Source organism: Amblyomma americanum, chromosome 9 (assembly GCF_052857255.1).
Source record: "Amblyomma americanum isolate KBUSLIRL-KWMA chromosome 9, ASM5285725v1, whole genome shotgun sequence".
NCBI classification, from domain to species: domain Eukaryota; kingdom Metazoa; phylum Arthropoda; class Arachnida; order Ixodida; family Ixodidae; genus Amblyomma; species Amblyomma americanum.
In genome coordinates this window covers 35,391,812-35,414,085 of record NC_135505.1, presented here as the reverse complement: position 1 = coordinate 35,414,085, position 22,274 = coordinate 35,391,812, and positions in this window count along the sequence as shown.

Below are 22,274 nucleotides of genomic sequence, written 5' to 3'. Positions count from 1 at the left end.
CGTAGCAGGTGTGGCAGAAATTTAGGTGGGCGGATGAGATTAAGCAGTTTGCGGGCATACAGAGGGGCGCAGCTGTCAAAAGACAGGGTTAATTCGACAAAAACGGGAGAGGCCTTTGCCCTAGAGTAGGCTTAGTCTGGCTGATGATCATGATGACATATAAGAATCACGGACCTTCCATATTCAATATTTTGATAGCAACATTTTCTTCAATAATTCATAACAATATGACATTCAATATTTTCATAAAGAGTAGTTTACAATTTTTCAAGGATCAAAGTATTTGTCCAAGAATGTTGGACACCGCTCTCAATTTTTTGTCCCGTTCCTCTTGATAGGTAAGCTGTGTGTTTATGTAACATTTTTGCGTGGTTATCAAATTAACAGCTTCATAAACCACCTGCTTGCTTTATTCTGAAACTACCACTGTATTCTATTCCAGGAATGTGGCTCGGAAACAGAATAAAGCTGGAACGTTTTCGCAAACAATTTTACAGCTTGTAATAAACAATCACAATCTCTTAGTGTTTTACTGCTGCAGTTGAGAAACTACGGCACATTTCCTCAGCACAAAAATGCGTTAGCGCTCCATACCCCAAATTAGTTAGCTCTGCTTATACATCTCCTATATGTCGCGGGTCTGCCAGTCTAGCTTTCGCTGCCTGATGAAAACCAAAAATTGAAGCACGTGGCACACAAACATCGTGACTTTTTCCTAAACTAGACCGCATACCTTACTCCTGCAGGGACAGGAGGCAGGTTGGAGGTCACACTCCAGTGCGAGGAGATTGTTTTGTATGGTAACTCCGGAGTTACATGGCACTTCAAAACGAAAATGATCCCTGAATAAGATAGGTCAAAAGCACGCTCCTGAGGCTCGAACTCTTTCTTCCAGCAGAAATCTCAACCGTCAGATTTCTTCTCCACTGCAATCGGAGAAATTGGAGGCCATACAAGTACACGACCCGAGATACGTCTCTCCAGGTTCCATCAACCTCACGATCGAGAGTCAGGCCATCAGGGAGGTTAGCCTGATCCGCATTCTTCGTGTTTGGTTACTGAGCAATGTGCGTGCCTCCCATACAATCCAAAGTCTAAAACCACCGCAAACCAGATAGCTCGCATGTTCAGACGCGTTACCAAGCATCCCCAAGGAATTAGAGAAGAACACACTCTTCGGCTCGTGCAAGCACTGGTACTTACCCGAATCACATACGAAGTATGGTTTCACACGGTAACAAAGAGAGAAGAGCAGCAAGTTGACGCCATGGTAAGGAGTTATACAAGCCGGCCCTTCAACTTCCTAAAAACACCTCGACGAAGCATCTGACCCCTCTAAGAGGCTTCAACACCTTTGCGAAACTAACAGAAGCCATCCGTGCATGTCAAACACCAAACACTTCAGACCACCCGTGCTGGACGAGCTCTCCTACGCCGAGTAGGCATAGTGGCGGGCATCCGCGCACTGGTTGCTCAGTCCTCTCTGGGAAAGCAACACAGAAAATATATCAGCGTGGCTCCGATACCGAAACATGCTTAAAGACGCCCACACAAGCAGACGATGAGCGCGGGTATCCTACCTACGCCGACGACTAGCCAATCCCTCGAACGTGTTTAGTGAGGATTCCACTGCATACCCGGACCATGACCAGTACGCAGTGGCGGCAGTGAACCACCGTTTTGCCGCTCTGTTCACTGCTTCTGTAAGAGTCGCAACACCAGCGAGCACGGAGACCACCGCCGTTGCCATTGCCATAGACATTACGATTCCCAAGGCCAAAGCGCTCATGTGATAACAGACTAACAACACGCTTGTCAAATCTTCCTGAGAGGCCGAGTTCCCAAGCACATCAGCCGGACTGTGGGAACTGCACCCCTCATCAAGCACAAAAGCAAATCACCTGGACCCCAGGCCATGAGGCCCTAGAGGAAAACGAGAGGGCACAAGCTCTAGCTCGAACCATCATCAATCGAGCAGGGCCACACACCGTGCCCGCTTTTACGCTTTTACCCCTCTACCTTCAAGGTATAACGAGAGCCTCGAATTTCAGTCTTCAAAGGAGACGCTTCCCCCAAACTAATAGGATATTCGACTCCCCAGATGTCGTCTGTTTGCGGCAGATACAGACGAACACATTTCCAAACCTACATACACTCCATCTCATAAATGCAACATTGTACACCGGCACATGTCCCTAGTGCCAGGCCCGCCATAAATTCTCACATTTCGTGGGGATGTGGGGCCAAACCAAACACTCCGCAGAAGAAAGACACGGCTTTTGAGCGGTGGGAGGCGCTGCTGACCAGCGATAACCTGGATGACCAACGGGCCCTCATGTAACAGGTCCGCAGTACAGCTCAAGCCAATGGATCCACGGAATGTGGACCTCGCTCATAAGCTCGCACAACTCTCCTTCTTTTTAACAAAGGTTTTCGCCCTCTCCTCTATTTGCACGCTTTTTTCGCTAGAAGTGGCTCTTAATCGGTGTCATCACTCGACGAGGCACTTAGGTGGGCTGTTTGTCACTGTCGTAGGAGTCCGAATTTATAAGTTCTTGACTTCCTGCATCTGTCAAAGCGAGGACGCACGTGGACCGCTGCCTCGTCATGACGGTTGTGTTGAGACGAAAATAAAGCCACGCGGACGAAGAAACATGCGCTCCATCTGTTGTGTTACAATTTGTCCTACAAGGTATATGAATTTATAAGGCCTCGCCATATATAGAACGACATGATTGCATTGTTTTCTTTTAAACGATCATTTTTTAGAGTGTCAGAGAGTGAGTGGAATAGTCAGAACAAGTTTACTGAGGAGAAACAGGGGGTGTGCATGTATGGTCGCCCGAGTTATCCCGGGACTGGCAGTGAAATGGACAGAGCCGACAAAAACAAGAAACAAAAGCCGCTTCCTACTCTTACCTTTAGTGTTTCATTGCCAAATAATGAGTATCTCCTTCAGCCCCAGTGTCTAGTGATAGTGAACTCAAAAAGTAACGTTGGGAGCCAAAATTGGGGTGAGTGAAGAGCCAAATGCAACACCGACCAGTAGCAGACGGTCCGCACCCAGGCGCCGGGCGGAGAACAGCGCGCTGGTTTTGTTGTCATGAAGCGGAAGCAAGCGGAACTACCCCTTGTCCCTTGCCGCTAGGCCCACCTGGTAATCTAGGAAAGAAACGTCCATTCAACCTTAACACGATTTCAGCACACCAATCGCCACATACCTTGACATACCAAGTCAGCTATTGCGCTTTAAAGCGCTTGTGGAGGGTAAAAACTTTGTTTGTAAAAGCGGTCTTGTTGCAACCATCATTTCGCGAAACGCGGGGATGATGGATGGATGCCTAGAGAATAGTGAGACTAAAATAAAAGAAGAAAGTTAGTATAAATGTGGTGCGAATGGCAGCGCCAGTTGTGCCCTGACGATTTAGGGCTACGTTAAATGGCAACCTGCCTTTGCGGCACAGATTAGACAAGGGAATGTGTTCCCAGCATTCGAACTCCACATCAGCTGTGTGATTGCCGTATATCGAATGTATTAGCCAGTACATACAGATTTTAAACCAAATAATACAGTGCGGGTAGGTTATGCGGCAGAGCGGATATTGTGCCCATGACAGTCAATGGATAAAAGGTGACTAGTTACCTATGTATGATAAATTAACAAATGACGTTTCATTTTGCTGTAAAGCAATGCAATTGTGTATTTCAAATCCTCCAATATCGCAGAGAATGCGATACTGAAATTTTCTCAACCGACTGTACAGTTTGAGGTACATAATATCCAATTGTATAAATATTAAAGTAAAAATGTAAAGCAATGACAATCTTCCTCAACACAGCTTCTATTTCCACGAGCGTTCTACACTACTAAATAAAAGCTCTTTCATTAGAAGATTTAACATCCTCAAACACCTAGCTGTTTATATAACCATTAATCTCTTCTGGCAAGCACACGTTAAGTGCATTGTCAGCAATGCAAATTGAATGTTCGGTTATCTAAGGCGTAATGACATCTTCTTCCTTAATACTATTACTTTATAAACCCTTCCTGCGCCTAAAATTTGAATACGCAAGTTTGCCCTGGCATCCTGGTGTTGAATATCTCGTTTGTTCTTCAGAGCCGTTGCAAAATCGAAGTGCTGGATTCATACTTCATAACTACAACCAACCCCTATATATAGCCTTCATTTAATAAGAGAAAGCATGTGACGCAGTGGAAAACTCAGCTGTCATAAAGGCATTGCGGACTCAGGGTACAGAACAGCCTTATGTGAAAAAACTGGAAGCTATCTATAGCAACTGCACAGCTAACATAGTCCTCCATAAAGTCAGCAATAAAATTCTAATAAGGAAGGGCGTCAGCTAAGGAAATAAGATCTCGCCAATGCTACTCACCGCCTGTTTACAGGAGGTATTCCGGGGCCTGATTTGAGAACAGTTAGGGACAAGAGTTACTGTAGAATTCCTAAATAATCTGCGATTCACTGATGATATTTCCTTGAAGAGTCACTCAAGACAATAATTTAGACAGGCAAACAATTTAGACAGGCAGAGGAAAAAACAGCGATTTAAAAATGAAAATGCAGAAAACGAAAGTAATGTTGAACAGCATAGTAAGGGAACAGCAGTTCACAATTGGATGCGAGGTGCTGGAAGTAGTAAAAGAATATTTAGGGCAGGTAGTGACGGCCGATCCGGATCATGAGATGGAATAACTAGAAGGTTAAGAATCGGGCGGAGCGCATATGACAGGTTCTCTCAGATCATGAATAGCAGTTTACCAATATCCCTCAATAGAAAAGCGTACAAGAGCTGTATCCGCCGGTACTCACCCACGGGGCAGAAACGTGTAGGCTAAAGAAAAGGGATCAGCTTAAGTTAAGGACAACGCAGCGAGCCATGGAAAGAAAAACGACAGGTGTAACGTTAAGGGACCGAAAGCGGGTAGAGTGGGTGAAGGAACAAACGCGGGTTAATGACATCCTACTAGAAATGAAGAGGAAGAAATGGGGTTGGGCAGAGCATGTCATGCGAAGGCAAGACAACCGCTTGTCCTTAAGGGTAACGGAGTGGATTCCAACAGAAGGCAAGTGTAGCAGGGGGTGGCAGAAGGCAAGGTGGGCAGATGAGATTAAGAAGTTCGCAGGCATACGGTGTGCGCAGCTGGCAAAGGACCGGGTTAATTGGAGAGACATGGGAGAGGCTTTTGCACTGCTGTGGGTGTAGTCAGGCTGATGATATGCATCGAGTTGTTGATTTGTTGGTGGGGCTGAGCACCACGCAAGTGCTCGACATACGGATGACACAGGAAGTACATTGTATTCTTAAGTTATGAATAACAATAAACAATGACATAACAGCCTGTATTGTAGCTGAAAGCTGTTTATCTGCGACAGTGGCTCAGTGTTTAGGACGCTTGAATGCTGCACGAAGACGCGTGTTCGAACCTGTCCAAGGTGGCTTCCATTTGATGCAGGCGTATTGCAAGGTGCCCATGTATAGTGCGACGTCAGTGCACTATAAAGATTCCTAAGTGATTGAAATACTGTTTCCGATAACCGTTCAAAACACACAGACCAGTTTTCATCAGACGTGTTGGGCGTGAAGACAGCAGGGAGCTCGATCGAGGAAGATGACAATCCTATAACCCCTCCAATCGTCAAGACATGGCAAATCCCAGCTAAAACAGTTCAACCGCGGTATGACGCACTGGATGGATTGGTACTGTGGAATTACTTCCCTTCTCTGAAGGGAAACGACCCGGTGCCGCAGCAGAGAGAAGCAGGAAGTCAAGGGACGTCGCATGTGTCTGGCGGCTGGTGTAGACACGCCTGAAGCACTAGCGGGCATGGTACGGCTTCATCCGTGCGACATGGGCGACTTCGGAGGTCACCCGTCTAGAGGAGCGAACTGTTCCCTGGGGGAGAACTTCATAGTTCTCACTGACTTAGAGGAGTACCTCGTGGGGGTCAAGATATCGGCGCAGAAGCTTTTCGAAGCGCCCACGGATGCGGATTAGGCTCCAAACCCAGACTTGTTCTCCGTGCTTGTAACTAACAGCTCTGTGGCGGAGGTTATAGCGGCGAGTGTCATGGGCTTTATGGCGCCGTATGCGCTGTCGGGCGAGTTGGCGGGTGGCCTCAGCGTGACGAACAATTTGGGCAGCACACACAAGAGATGAGGTATTAGTAATCGGAAGCAACATGGCGTCCAACATGGTCGGACTAGCTGTACTGTTTACGGAGCTATTAGGCATTACATATTACTGCAGTCAGTAGGACTGGTGAACAACATGTATGCATTCTCATACAGAGGTCTGCCAGACGGCGGAGAATGTGGTGTGGTTTTGAATGGTGAACTTACCACAATAATCAAGAAATGAACAAGTGAAAAGCAAGAGGTAGGGTAGCTAGAGAATATACAACCTCGAGAAGAAAAAGATATAAGAAACAACACAGCATGAAAGTCTCAAACCTCACAGTAAACACAGAAGGAGCATAACCATCAAACCTAGCCAATAATTCCAAGCTAAGCAGCAGAAGAAAATACATAAAGGCAAGGATTGAGCAAATAGAATGTCGTGGAGGAAGGCTAAAAGCAGCAACAAGCAAAGATAGTATTCAGGAGCGAAATATATGTAGAGGGGACAGGCAGCAAGTAAGCTTCGATATGTTGATGGTGATGTTAAGTATCTAGCAGTAAGAATTGCAGTGTATGCTTGACGACCAAAGCAGAGAAAGAACTGAGGGCATAAAAAAACTAAGCAGAAATCACAAGTGACGTCTAATAGTCCCGAAAAGAACCAACAGCCCATGATAAGTAAAGGAGCATTAGAAGTGGTAAGGGAGCTCTATGTAAGCCAAGTAGAGTTTGGAGAGCTAGACCATGAGAAAGGAAATATCAGGAGATACAGTATTGCGTGTAGTGAACCCGGTGGGCATTCTTGTGTTTTGAAGCAGCCTGATGATGTTGCTCAAAAAAAGCCACATCTTGAAACTTGGATGCTATCAATGAGGCTTGAGAATAAATGCAGGAAGAACAGTAGGCCATAGAGATGAAAATGTTAGCGGTAAGACTTAACTATGGTAACACTGATTCCAGAACAAGCCTGAATTGTCAATACTCTGGCAGAAATTAAAACAAGAAAATGAACCTGGGCAGCGCATACGATGCAGAGAATGGATCACCAATGGCCTCTTAGGGCAACAAGATGAACTTCTTGATGGATTTTAATAGTACAAGGGCATCTGCACCTCTGTCAAACCACGCGCGTTTTGATATTTGAAAACATGCTGCTCTATTGCACTCCTCCACCAAAAGTTTTGACACGAACATCAAGGTCCATGATCACTTTGCTAGTAATTCATGCCACCGGTGCTTGCCATCAATTTACAATGACCTGGACCACATTATTAGGAAGACCTGGGCAGCAAGCATTGCAGAGCTGTCAAATGTGAGTGCCACTGGAACAATTTGGCAGTAAATTTTCAGCACAAAAATTGTCTCGGAAAAAGGACACCGCTGTCTGCTTAACATAGAGTTGATATTTGTATGTGCCCGCTGTACAGTAAAAAAATGTACAAATCAAATAACCACACACGCAGCAAGAAAGCTTAGAAAAAGCAAAGAAATAGGAAAGAGACTTATAGTGGTTAGTTCGCCATTCCAACCCACACCAAATTCTCCACTGTGTGGCAGACCTCTGTATAAGAAAGTGTGCATATGCTTACTGTAGTGCACATTATTTAATGGTCCCGACATGACACAAGAACGCTTCAATTAAAGGTGTAGGGTTGAATTAATGTAAATCAGTTTGTGTATAAAATTTCTGCATATATAGCAGTTACTGAAGGTGAGCTAAATGGTCAGTTTAAGACTTAAAATAAACATGCCGCAATATATTCAAAAATGCTTTGTAAAAATTACATAAAAATGCTTTATTTGCTTTCTCTAACATTATATCAGTTAAGAGCATCAAAATGTTGGTAGTGCAAAAAATGCATGTGCAGAACCCATACATGCAACATTTTTGTTCATATCTTACCATGGCCTGTTATGTGCTGAGCAAGAAACAGGTAGTGACTAATGTTGTGCTGCAGCCTTTCTCTTGCTAGAACTTCAAACGTGTGACGCGCACCTGAAAGAAGTTGTTTCATACATAAGTATACTTCATGCAACACAACGAGAAGTGCACAGCCCCATGCTGAGTAGTGGTTTAAACTAATAGTGAGCATTTTACTACTCTATATAACATGTGATGCAAGTCAGTGATGCTGGAATCATAAAACTAAATATTGTGAGGTACCAAGGGCTAATGAGAGGAATCATGCCTTTAAGAGATATTGACAATATATATGCTCCTGAATGAAATTAAGTTATTCTTAGGAGCATTCAGAGCAACACAGTTTTGCAAAATGCCATTAGCCAGAATAGGCCATTTATGAACCAGTTGCAAATGTAAAGAATTTGGCTTTAAGACCACGCTCTGCATGCTGTAACGCGAAAACAGTTGCATCCGAGCAATTTGTGTACTACACCCGTAGTTTTATGGTGGGTTGATAGTGGCCAATTTTCACTCAAGGTAGTGAAAAATATGGGCTATAACACAGACGCTATAATGAAATAATGTTTGCTGAAAGGAAGAAATAAATTCCGGGTTATTAAAGAAGGAAAGAAGATACAAAGTTAATCATGCAGGTTTTGAACGTCAGGCTAGTTATTTGAAAATTTCAATCCCTGGCCGGCAATGATTGACGTCTCAACAAATAACATTTAAATTGTCATAGTAGAAACGCTCCTATTTGACGCATGACTTCTCAAAAACCTGTGTTTCATGGCAGCTGTCAAGTAGCCCTGATAAAGAGAAACCAGTAATGACACACAACCAAGCGCTTGTGGGCAGAAAACGGCACATTTTCTACTATATCCTCATGATTAGCTTTAAAGTGTTAAACAATACAAATCACTTGATTTTCTTCATGACTTACAACTGGTGTATACACACAAAGATAACAGTACAAGATGTGGTTATCTGCACCTTGTGAGGCAATCCTAGGGTTTACTCGAAAGGTAACTCGCCATAAAAGGAGTGCATGGTAGAGAGAGTAGGCAGACGGTTTCTTGACACTCAAAAAGTGAACAAGAGAAGGGGAAAGCCTCAGGATGCTTGCCAATGTTTCAACAAGGGAACTTGTCTTCATCTGGGATCAACATACCCAGAGGAAACGTAGAATCTTTGAAGTAGAGGGTTGTACATTCTTAATGCGAACACGCGACCACATGGCCATGCTTGCTCTTTGGAGGACCACTGCATCCGGCATTGCCGCACATCGAGGTGAAGAGACAGATGACATCATCATCATCAGCCTGACTACACCCATTGCAGGGCAAAGGCCTCTCCCATGTCTCTCCAATTAACCCTGTCCTTTGCCAGCTGAGTCCACTCTATGCCTGCAGACTTCTTAATCTCATCCGTCCACCTAACTTAATGCCGCCCCCTGCTACGCTTGCCTTCTTTTGGAATCCACTCCGTTAGCTTTAAGGACCGGTTGTTATATTGCCTTCACATTACATGCCCTGCCGAAGCCCATTGCTTCCTCTTGATTTCAACTAGGATATCATTAACCAGCATTTGTTCCCTGTCCTACTCTGCCCGCTTCCTGTCTCTTAACCTATCGTTCATCTTTCCATAGCTACCTATGTTGTCCTTAACCTGAGCTAAACCCGAAAGTTAGGCTCCACGTTCTGGCCCGTAGAGGAGTACTAGCACTGCATTCAGGTCCATCTTCTCCTGCGCCATTTTGCAGCGATGAGTGGCTCTGTCACACGCAATGAACCTCTAAAGAGTGCGGCCATGCACTCGCATGTTTGTACTAAAAGAGCAAACATGCATATTCTAGCACTGGCGTAATTATTTAAAAAGGTCTCACACGTGGTCAAAGGTTTTCCCAGTACTCTGAGATATGCTTTTAATATTTTGTTGTTAAATCCCAGCGGATCCGCGCATGTGGTAGTTCTAAGATTACTTAACAAGAAAAGAATACCATCTGCACTAATGATTACTGGGGGCATAGAATAATCATGAAATGAGTTGAGAACTGGAGAGGTGGTGATGACTTCTTGAGCGAAAACAGATGAGAAAGCGTTGTTAAAGAGCTGAGCAGAATGAGTATCGTTTAGCTGGTCACCATTAGAACTTGTCAAGAAAGAATCATGATGCGTATGAGGGTTAATTACGCTCCAAATCCAACGGGGTTTATTAGACAGCATGGTAGGCAAAACGCCGCTATAAAACTGGCGACAGGTAGCTTTAAGCATTTTCTGGTAATTTTTATCACTTTGTATTTTTCCCAGGTGTTTATTAAGGTGTTAGCAACCGCCTGCCGATAAAAACGTTTTTTCTTATTATTACCTCTTCGCAGCCGCGAATCACGGCGCTCTTTTGGTGCGCTTAATCTTGATAACCGGTTTGTATTATATAATGAGGTTAATCAGGGTAGATTTAAACAGTATCCAGTTCTGTTCAATGGAACGGAATGAAGATTCAGCCAAGAACGTCTCAAAAAAATAGTTTAATTCATGATTCATTTGGGAAAAATTAGCTCTGCTGTAACACCTGATCAGCTTGGTGGTGGTTTTTCTGTTCATAATTCTTCATTTGATGCACCCAGAAATAATGTCATGTTCAGAAAGACCATTAAGGTTAAATATTGTAGAACAAGCATCGGAATTATTGGTTAGAACCAGGTCGAGAATGTTTGCAGTGGTACCTGACGATCGGGTGGGCTATGTAATGAGCTGAGTTAGATGAAAATCAAGACAAGTTTGTAGGAAAGCGCGCGCATCTTTGTCAGTAGGAGAAACAGATAGTGTTTCCCAATTGATACCTGGGAAATTAAAGTCATCAAACATAATTAGGACAGAATTTGGAAACCGCGTACACACATCGGTCCATAAGCGAAGAAATTCATATGCAAAGCCATCATACAGGTCGGGTGGACGATACAAAACACCGGCAATAATGTTTGTAGAAATCAATTTAAAGGAGGCGAATACACACTCGAGAAGAGTAGAAGTAGCAATTGTTATAGAAATCAGCTCTTGCTTTATTGTTATAAGTACACCACCTCCTCTTCTGTTCTTTCTGTCGCACCGAAAACATTTCAAACACAATTCCCATGAAAGGATGTCACATCTGATATATAATCGGTTAGCCACGTTTCAGTTAATGCTATTAACAAGGTTTCAGAGGAGTCTATAAGGGAGGAGAGGGCATAACTTTTTGCTGTAACGCTTCTGAGCTGAGTATATAAGACGCAAATGTTATCTAAACACTTCGGTCTCGGCAAGATTTTCGGTGCACGATCAGAAGCAGCATAATTTGAATGTTGTAAATCGGCAGAAGGCTCAGTTAGACGCGCAGCCCGATAGCCAGCAGTGTCCCAGAGATAAACATCGTCGTTTACATTAAGTTTATTAAAATACAGACGAATCTGCTTCCTCACATTCTTTATCGTCTGAGAAGACTGTAATGTTTACGGCGCTTATCACGAACAGCCTCAGAGTAGTCGCGTGGTATGCTAAAATTGGTTCTTTAGTTTGTAGCCAAGACAAATGCAGATTCGACTTCTTTCTCATTATAAAATTTGGCAATCATGGGACGTTTCTTGTCAGACGAAAGACGCCCTAGTCGGTAAGCTCTGACAACGGAAGTGACAGTAATGCTAAGTTTCTGTGAAGAAAATTGTCTTATATATCGCTCCGAGTCTTCCCAAGGCTCAGATTGATCAGAATCGTCGATGCCGAAAAACAACACGTTCGGCCGCCTTGAGCGATCTTCCAGATCATCAACTTTGTCCTGAATTTTTTTAGAGATATCAGCATTTGACACAAGCTGACTGTAGGGAAGAGTTTAAATTTTGCATTCCAGTTCAGTAACTCTTTTAGTTAACTGTTCCAGGTCGTTCCTAAGGGTAACGTGGAGGTTCAAGACTTGATTTATCGATTCAAGAAGACTTGTGTTGTCCGCCTCAAGACGCTCAATGGTTAAAGCTACAGCGTAAATCTTGTCTTCTTGCGCTTTAGTCATAGGACCTGGGTTTACCTCCACGCCACCGCCAAGAAATAAAAGGCGACAAATGTACGACGCAGCAGCACGAACATACTTCACATAATCCACTGCACCAGGCGGCCACGACATCTCAATGAGACAAACATCGTTGTCACGATAACACTTAGTTTCAAGATAACTAACCTGTGCAAGGGGAATTCGTGAGTACAGATGCATAGCAGCAGTGTCGTGGCCCACGGTGTCAGCAGGAATGACGCCCTTTTAAGCCGGTAGGTGACGCGGCCCCATGTTGTTCGACGAACTACGAAGTGGCTTCCACAATTTGCGGTGACGGGTAATGCGGCCAATTCGTAGGGAGGGAGTAGGTATCCAACGGCTCTTTGAAGTAGGCTGCAGCGCCGCTCTCCCAGACGTTCATTTTGGGCCCGTCCAGGCAATAAGGTCAACTCGGTAACTGGTCCAGGAAAAGCAGCAGCAGCACCTATACAAGCGGCATTCGTGAGTGCGGATGCATAGCAGCAGTGCCGTGGCCCTGATTGCTGATTTATCGTTTCTTTCACCCTACCCCTCCAGCCCAACCCGTCATTTCATTAATCGTTATAGTTTTACCTTATTCCCGGCACCTTCTACATTCACTTCTAAGGAAGCATTGGCTTCCGCACTCCTCCCTCCCTTCCTTCTTCCTTTTCTCTGAACCCGCCCTCACTTTCTCTTTTCCTTTAAATTTTTTACACGCAATTACCGTCAATGCTGCTTAAATGAGTTATGGCTTAAAGGTTAAACGTCTATACTTTAAGGAACTGAAAGGGACAAAGCTATTCTGGCTTCCTTTCCCTCGCATTGGACTGACTGGTGGCTCCACTCTAAACTTATATCAGTCCTCGATGGACTTCCATGTCAAAGTGCTAAGAAATAACTCGCAACATCCAGCATTATGTGGCACTTGTTTGCCATCCATCCATCCCTTGCCACTTCGAGGTTCTCGAACACATTGAATACCAGTCAATATTTGCACTGTACTTGTAGTTCCTCATGGTGTGGTGCATCTTGACAGAAAGCATAACTAAGTGGATGACATAAAGAAGTTTGCGAGGATAAGGTGGCCACAGCTGGCACAGGACAGGGTTAACAGGAGAGGTATGGGAGAGGCCTTTGTCGTGCAGTGGACATAAGGTGCTGCTGCTGTTGATGCTGACAGACACTGTAGCTTTGGCCCGGGGCATGCCAAGTGAAAGGAGCCGCGACTCAGTAACATTAAAATGATGTACGAGGGTTTACTGAACAAAGAAGAGGAATTTATGGACTGAATGACCCGTATGTGTCTTAGGGGTGCATGCTTGTGGGAGGTGATTGCAGCTGTTGACGCAGCTGTCCATCGAAGTTTTGAGTCTATGTCGAGATGACACATGGAGTAACATACTCCCTGTATTGCTGCTGAAGGCAAAATCGTCAGTGAGTGGAGTTGCCGTGCTGTTCATTGTGGATGCCTACTGTTCAAAGTAAAGAAAAACTAGGGTACGGGAGATAAAGCATTTCACATTATGCTTTGATCAAATGCATTGAGAATGAAACAGACTAGAGACTTGTGTTATGATGTTTGCCCTCCTTACTTTGCATCAGAAGCAAACAATTTTGTGAGCAGTTGACCTACTGCTTGCCACTCTGCTAGACGAAATGAACCCAGGTCCTGTAAAGTCTACAAAGAGAAGTTTGATGCTGCTTGTGCATTTCTCTGAACTGTCCTGAAATAAGTAAAAATTACTCACTTTGACTGCCTGATTACATATTGTAACCTTTGCAAGGAATATGAAGTTGATGGACTGGGAAGAAAAAGCCAGGAATGGTAACTTTGGTACCTTGGCACTTGCACAAACAGCTGACCCACTGGGTGTCACCAGAAGCTCTGTTGCCAGGCGTCCCTAGCAACAGCAGCCACTTGTCCAGATCCAAAGGAACCACGCGAATGACTGCCGAAAGGTTAAGCGTAAGGAGAGCAGATGCATGAACACTAAACAACTTTTCAGTGGTGTTGCAGTGGGATGAATGGTTTCATGCCTTTAGACTATATCTGGTAATAAACAAATTATCAGAAGACCACCTCCTGCGCAGAATTGTTTCAAAGCATATCCTACAAGCAGTTCCAACATGGGCAGTTAGTGCTTAATTCAATCCTAACGTTTACACTGATTGACTAACGTTACTTCAAATAGAAACGGAAGAGCATGCACGTCGCACTAATGTTATCGTGAACATAACATGCGATGATGCGCAGGGTTGCACTAGAAACAAAAAGACTGTGCGGTTAAAAAAAGGGGGAAAGACACTTTCCAAATTTGTGAACAAAATGCTCACCTTGTCACAAGTTCGCCAAACCGGAGATGTTGCCGCGTGGCTGCCACCAAAGTCACTCGCGATGCACAGAAACGAGAAATACAGTGTCGCTGACTTTCCCTGAGCAATTTCAATCGATTAGACCTCAAACTGATCGCACCGACAAACGTGCATTTCGAAAAGTATAAGCGCGCCATTTCCAGAGTTACACAGAAGCACAACAAATTCACAGCGCCATTCGCGTATTTGCGTCCATGCTCGCCTCGTTGACGTCGCAAAAGAACGCAACGTTACGCTTTTAAGCAATGTTATGCATTTAATTTTACAGTAGCTTTTTAGCTTACAACCTCAATGATTTGATACATTAAAATTTTTCTTTTCGTTGTATGAACGTTGTTACCATCACGGCTGCGGCTTAGCCATAGCAAAGTCGTAGCGCTGGCCAAGCCAACAGTCGGAACGCAGTGAACAGGAAACAGTATGGGGAACAGGTGCTTTGATGCAGTTTTTGTTCTTCTGTGTTCGCTGCGTGTGTCCCGTGCGTTGTATTATCGTTAGTGTGTCTTATGTGGGGCCCGTACGCCGCATTGGATTGTACAACCGCACATGGTGTCCCATGCGGCGTCGATGCACAGTAGAGCGACCGTGCAGAATGTGCGTCACAATGTCAGTAGCCCTGCACGAAAGAGTCGACTTGAAACCGACGGAAAAGCTGCTCTCCCTCGTGGGACTGCAAGTATCTGGCGAGGAACAGTTGATGCGCGTTTCGTAGGATGATTCCGTTTATCACGCCAAAAAATCAGCACTGGTCAACAGTACTAAAGAACTGCTGCTGCATTATGATATAAACACCTGTCTAATGTTTGATACAAACTTGTTGGATGTGAACGCGGCCATGAGTGGTATTCGTTGAGCAGGAGGTGTCACCAGAAGATACCTGAATACGATTACTGTTTACCTGTGCCCTGGCGCCTCGCATCCAACTCCATGCATAGGCGTTATATCTGAATTTCACATGTAGTTGACCTGTCGCAAATATTACAACCGCATCGTTCTAACGTGCCGTCTGGAGAACACCCTTTTTCATTTTTTTAGGGAGGGGTGAGGGGAATGAGTGGCTGCTCAAATGTCATTCTTTATTACTTTGATCTTGAGGGTACACCATACTCGCCTCTTGATTGCACAGTAAGCTATACATTCATTGGGCAAGAATTTATCTTCTTTTGTGTTTGCACTGGGTTAATGATTGGCATTGTACTCTGGTGCCATGTTCAAATAAAACACATCATTATGCACTCTGCTTGCAGGAAGTCTAATGCGGTAATAAATTACTGAGCAGTGAGTATGCACTGTAATAAATGCGAGGCACGGTACTTAATTACTTCACACTTGGCATCTTCGGTTGTCGTTAGTGGTTACGCATGCCTTTGCGCCTGCTGTTTTCCAGTGTAGGTGTGATAGGCATGTCAAGCTCAACTTAGCAGCTTTAACAGCTCTCTACTGGTCAAATGGTAAAATAAACTGAACATAATGCGTGCTTGCTCAGGCTAGACTACATTTAATTTCATTTTTTTTACTCTCAGGGCCAATAGGCATTACAGGGAGGAGTGGGTGACTAACAAAAATGCCTGTGTAATAGGCAGATTGATTAAGATCATTATACACAGCAGACTTGAAGGCGTCGGGTGTAGAGATGAACATGACGGAGGCGGAGGCAGTTGGAAATTTAGAAAAATGGAGATCTACGCGCGTTGGTACACGGCTTAAACTGAACACTAGCAAAAAACCAAGAAGGTGCAGAAGATTGAGGCCAGAGTTGGAACTGTAGTTTAACACAGAAAAGCACCTCCAAGCAAAAATGAGCCTATGCAAGCAGTTATGTGGACACAGAACATAGAAAATGAAACTCCTTTAAAGACAGAAGAAAAGCCAACGCACATTGCTCACAGTGATGCTGATTAAAAACTAGATGTCTAGTTGTTCCCCTTCATATCTGGTCCTTCCATACCCAGCAACTGAAGTGTCGCCAAAAAGGAGCATCTCCAACCACTCTAATTACATGGGAGGTACACATCTCCAGATGTCAGAGGCTTGGTGTCTCCTCACCTTACAGGCTAGCTAGTTTGGTCGATATAAACTCTACCGCATGTAAGAGGTATGTGGTAGCCTTGTGGTAGTCTTGCAGCATGTTGCACAGTGCAGGTATTTTTAAATATTTGCATTGCAGTGATACGTTACAACAGGCTATAAAGTTTGTAACTGAGAAGAAAAAACAATCTTCATGCCATGTCTTAGCAGCATTCTTGGTGCCATATAAAACATAGTGCAAATAAGGAAACTCCTCATTTTTTTCAGCTTTTTCTTTCTAAGCCTTGATCTTTAGCAAGTTGGCAAGGTGCTACAGTTTTCTGAGGCTATCAGCTGGTTCACATGTTTGTCGAAGCTGCTAAGTACACAAAGAGTCGTGTCAAATAATGCAAGTAAAAGAGGGACATGAAATTCATGCTTTCAGAGTGCTTTCCAAAAATTTGCTATTATTTCCTATTCAGGATCCTGAGGTAACACAGCATTCTGGCTTTGACGGTGCACATCATCTTTGTCATTGCAGCAATTATGGCTACTTGCTGCTTTTTGACAGCGTTTCATTTACCTGCAGGAAGAGCAGGCGTTACTGGGCAGTAATAGGCGCCTACTGAATTAAGCATTGCAGTGAGCAATATTTTATTGTGTCTTTGCTTGTCTTATCTATGCAGGAGTTCGCGTTTTGATAGATAGTTGTGTAGCAAAGATGTGACTGCTGCTTTGCACTGCGTTCACAGATTTCTTTGCGCATGTTTTTGGTTTTCTCAGTGGTTCGTTTCCTTACCAAACAGCAGCTCGAAGTTTGGCTTTCAGCCGGTGCACATTCTTCACGTTTGCAATGTATCTCCAGCTGGTGTTCAATTTCAATTGGAATTGTTGTCTAACCATTGTCTAACTGTGTCTAAATGTTTCTTACTGATGACCTGAATACGTTGCATTCTCACAGAGAGAAAATGTTTCCATGACATTTTTATTAAACATTACCTTATTATGTGGCTGGTAACATGCTAAAACGTATATTATGGAAAAGATGAATAACTGCGCAAAAAGGACGGGGCAAGAGAGAAGAAGCACAGAAACACACGAGACAAGCGGAGACTAACAACTGGTTTATTGCACCAACGCCTCCTTCCTTCGACAACAAAGCGCATGCGCACCAACAACAAAGACAAAAGCCATAATCCGCTGGTTTTCCGCTGGCCCTCCTTCGGGGTGTTGCCGAGTCCCTGTTGAAGTCCTTCCGCCCAAACTCAAAGCCACGTGGGGCGGATGCCCAGGAGAGGCGGAAGTATGAAGTAATTCCCTATGTTCACAGGGTCTCGCACGGCCGGAAGAGGGTCGCCGGTAAATTCGGCGTAGAGGTCCTTTTTTCGGCACCTTGCAAGCTGTCGCGTTTGTGCAATTTGGTCATACCAGACAAGGAAAAGAAGATTGAGTGTAGCACCAACCACAGGAACAAGTTTGTGCAATGCAGAGTGAATGTAATCTATCAGATTCCGCTGAGCTGTGGTAAGGTGTACGTAGGGAAAACTGGCCGATGCATCAACATTAGATTATTAGAGCATGCCGATTCCTTAGCTGATTCCAGAGGGCAGCATCTGCCTAGTCATTGCAAGATCTGCAAGAATGACGATAAAGATTGCACTCCACTTTTCGGCAGCACTAAGATTATTGGTCGCGCGAGGGATAAGAAAGAACGTGAAGTTATTGAAGCCTTGGAAATCGCGAGATTAGGGCCTGACAAATGTGTTAGCGCGGCTTCCGTACACCTGTACCGCAAGGAGTTGGAGTTTCTTGGTTTGGCGTGATGATTATGGCTTTTATCTTTGTTCTTTGTGCGCATGCACTTTGTTGTCGAAGGAAGGAGGCGTTGGTGCAATAAATCAGTTGTTAGTCTGCGCTTGTCTCGTGTGTTTCTGTGCTTCTTCTATCTTGTCCCGTCCTTTTTGCGCAGTTATTAATATTTTCCATAATGTCGTACCAACTAGCCCCTCACCGCACTCTTCTAAAACGTATATTATGATCACTTATTCAACGTTCCTGTTTTAACGTTATAGCATCATCGGCTTCAGTTCTTTAACGTTGCGCAAACTTTGTAATAATCACTCTACATTGAAGCAACATTTTCTGTTACTTGGGGAGAATTTTCATTGTAGGCTCTACTTTTCAGACAGGTCAGTCAAATAGCACGTTTCTAGGCTCGAAATTTTGAATAACTGTAATATTATGTTCTGTGAGCAGTTCATTTGCATTGAATTTAATAGTCCTAATGGTCGAAAGCTTTTCCAGCGCCCGCACTTGAGAGAATATGCGTGATCAACATACGCCACGAGATAGATTTTTTTGCGCTGGTGTACATAGCTTCATGATTCAGGATATGTATAAATATATTGCTGGGGACACGATTTGTGATACAAAGTTGACCAAAACAGCAACAAATAACATATGCACTAAAGGAGAGCCGTGGAACTACTGCGTCAAACGATGCGTCGTGTTGCGTGATGATACCAAGTAGAGTTCTTGCTCACTTTTGCGTTAGAAGGCAACTGGAAACCATTCACAAGAACTAGACCGAAACCGGAACCGGCGCTTTGAAACGTCGTCATCGCGGTCCTTGCATGACATTGTCGCTTCTGTAGCGGCGCAGGATCTGAGGTTGCAGTGGCAGCGACGGCTCACCCCATTTTGAGATCAGGTAGCAGGGCTCTCCTAATCAAAGGGCACTTGCTGCACCCCAGACCATGGGAAAGTCTGGTTTATTCGCAGAAGGCAAAAGACTTGAGCATCACAAATTAGTCGCTTCCAGTCCCGACATTCGCCGCCTTTTCGGATAAGCGAGATCCTGCAAATATATCGACTTCACTGTAACATCATTCTAATCACACTAAAACTAGCGCCTGCATTCGACCTCAAGAAAAATTAAATGCGGGTTATGATGATGCTTATTAAAGTGTTTTGTTTTGCTCCCCAAGTGGAAACTTAGAGCTCAGAGGCCAGTGCATATGTGTCAATAAACATAATTTTAATAGTTTGTGATTAGAGTTTGCTGTTCGATTTCAGTCGCACGTGCATTTACTGTTTGGAATATCGAAAGAGTAACCGAAAATTGTTCATTTTCCTGGTCCCATGTGCTCGCAGCCAAAAACAGGCGTTTCTAAACAGCGCACACTATCCAGACAATTTCTCGTGTGCCCAGTCACCAGCACCCGCGGTAGTACTAGCCGTTACACGAAACTCGTGTGCCGCCATCCGATGCGGCCGCTTTTGGCGCTAATGGATGAGAAAACTGAATGCAGCACCACGTGGCGCGTAACTGCGTCGTTTCTCCACACAGCCAACAGTCGCTGTGAATGCGCTAGCGAAGGATGTGTACAAGCGCCAGTGCTCCTACCGTTTTCGATATCCACGATGCGCGGCGCGCACAAAAGTAGGGCTTGCAACTGGGATAACGACGCGGCCGAAGCTGCGGCACACACGTGCACTACAGTGGTATAGTCATGCTGACCGCATTCACCTTGCACAATTTTTGTCTATTAGAATGGCCATTTCCCATGCAAAAATGTCCTATGGCCGGCTATAGAATTTTGGCCAAAATAGCTATAAACCTTTCCTATTTCTGTCTATAGCTGTATATACAGGCTTATATATTTTTCTATAGAGAGCTTAAGACAGTTGTATGGTTCCAAAGCTATAGCTTTAGTGGCACAGGTTGTTCAATAGCTGGAAATAAGCACCTCTGTGGGCGCTTATAGAGTTGCATAAAAGGCCATAGACGGACATAGCTTTTTCCACAGACGCCCATAGGACGTTTTTGTATGGGTTAGGCCACATAGGAAGACAAAGAACGGAAGACAGGAACAAAAGCTTCCGACCCAGGCTGCGCTGTTGCATCTCATAGAGCGCCACTGGCGCGCTCACTCGAGCATTAGTTTCGTTTTTGCGCATTGGTTGCGCATGTCCGCCTTACGCGGCGGCAGATCTGCACCAGCAGTGATAATATTCAAGTCACGCGTATGCACGCGGTGCGTATTCCAACAAATTTCCTCCGAGTTTCAAAAAACTCGCTTTTATAAAAACAGAACCCGTTCCGTTATGACGTTGCTGTTGTGAATGCTTTAAAGCATCGCGAAAGTTTTCACGCGGAATTCTAACTCGCTGAAAAAGTTGAAGGCTCATGTCAGTCAAGGCGCGATCGTTGATGTGCTCAGACTGCCACAGCTAAAGGTTCAAGCAGCCAATCGCTGTTGATTTCCTGAGAAGAAAATAAGGTGCTCACGCCACAGCTCAAATGCGACATTTATGAGTCGCAGGATGAGTTCCACGGAACCGATTCACTAGCACTAAATGTGCTATGCCGCATATAGGCGGAATATAGGCGCAATCTGTCAGCGTTGCTCTCCAGGCGTTGCAGGAGAGCAAAGATGTGGTGCCACTCGCATTATAGCCCGAACTGCCGTCGAACTGCCGCGTTGCGAGCCGTCCCTTTGTTGTTCGTCAGCAGTGCACCTCTTGGATCGGGCCCCTTCAATGGCGATATCTGATGTCAATCGATTGGACCGGCATTGTTCAGGTAGAATAATTTAAAGACGACAATAAATAGTGCTAGGACAGCGGAGGCTTTACTTTAAAGGACGTAATTCTTGCATTTTCCGCATATAATGTTTATATATTTATTATTTTACCCTGAGCAACAATTGCTGTGCTCTGCGCACTTTCAGTTTTGTCATTATATGTTTGTTTTTTTTGGAGGAGCACTATAGTGACGAGTTATCTGGGTTTAGGATATTTTACTGTTTGGTGTTTTGTTCTGTTATAATGTACAGGTGATCTTGCCGGCCTAAAAATTAGAAATTTGTCTACAACTTCCATTTCTTTACATGGTGCAAGAACTAACATTTTTCTCCAAAACGCAATTTTTTTCTCCTACAAAAAATCGAATGTCTGCTGCAAAACACCATTTTTTGTGTTACAAAAACTGAAATTGCTGCTCCTAATTCCAATTTATTTTGCTAAAAAATCTGCCTCAAGAAGCCTGTGGTCGGTTCCAACCCTTAAGGACACCACGATGGAGCCCTAAGGTTGCTATTTGTAATGCAGACAAAATTCGCAGCATAAATACAACACACACAGAAGACAACGAACACACAAGATGAGACTGTGCTGCAGTTCCAAGTGATTTTATTTGAAAAAGCTCGATGTTTAAATACGTTCAGTTATCATGAGGTGAAACCTAATAACAATCATCCAAAAAAGCCATTTCATTCTCCAGCGATGACAGTGAAGGCGTGCTGATGCAATTATCACCAGCTTTCCTAATAAAACAGGCTTCGATAATTTCACGCTGAAGCTTATTCTTGGCGTGAACTGGAAATTGCGCCTTCTTAAACATAGGTTTGCATTTGTAAGTCCGATAGCGTACGGCAAGATGGTCACTGATACCATCCCTTACTAGAACAAAACGTTCTAGCACTCTTTCAATAAACCAAAGCTGTGTTTGATAAATGTACACATTTTGTACACGTAGAGGGAATGCTATAAACCACATTTGTTACACAATTCGTGAACTTTGTGACGTGCTTAATATTGCACGGCTCCTTCTTCTTTCTCGTTATCATTGGGCTCCAAATACAACGTTAACGTTGTATCGTCCAGCAATTTTCTTCAGATTGTGGGATAACTTATGTAGGTACGGTATTAGCTGAGTGTTTTTTTGCTTCTTTTCTTTATCATCCGCTCCTTTACTTCTCTTTCTTTTCTGCATTAGGCTCTCACAAACAGCTGATATGCCATG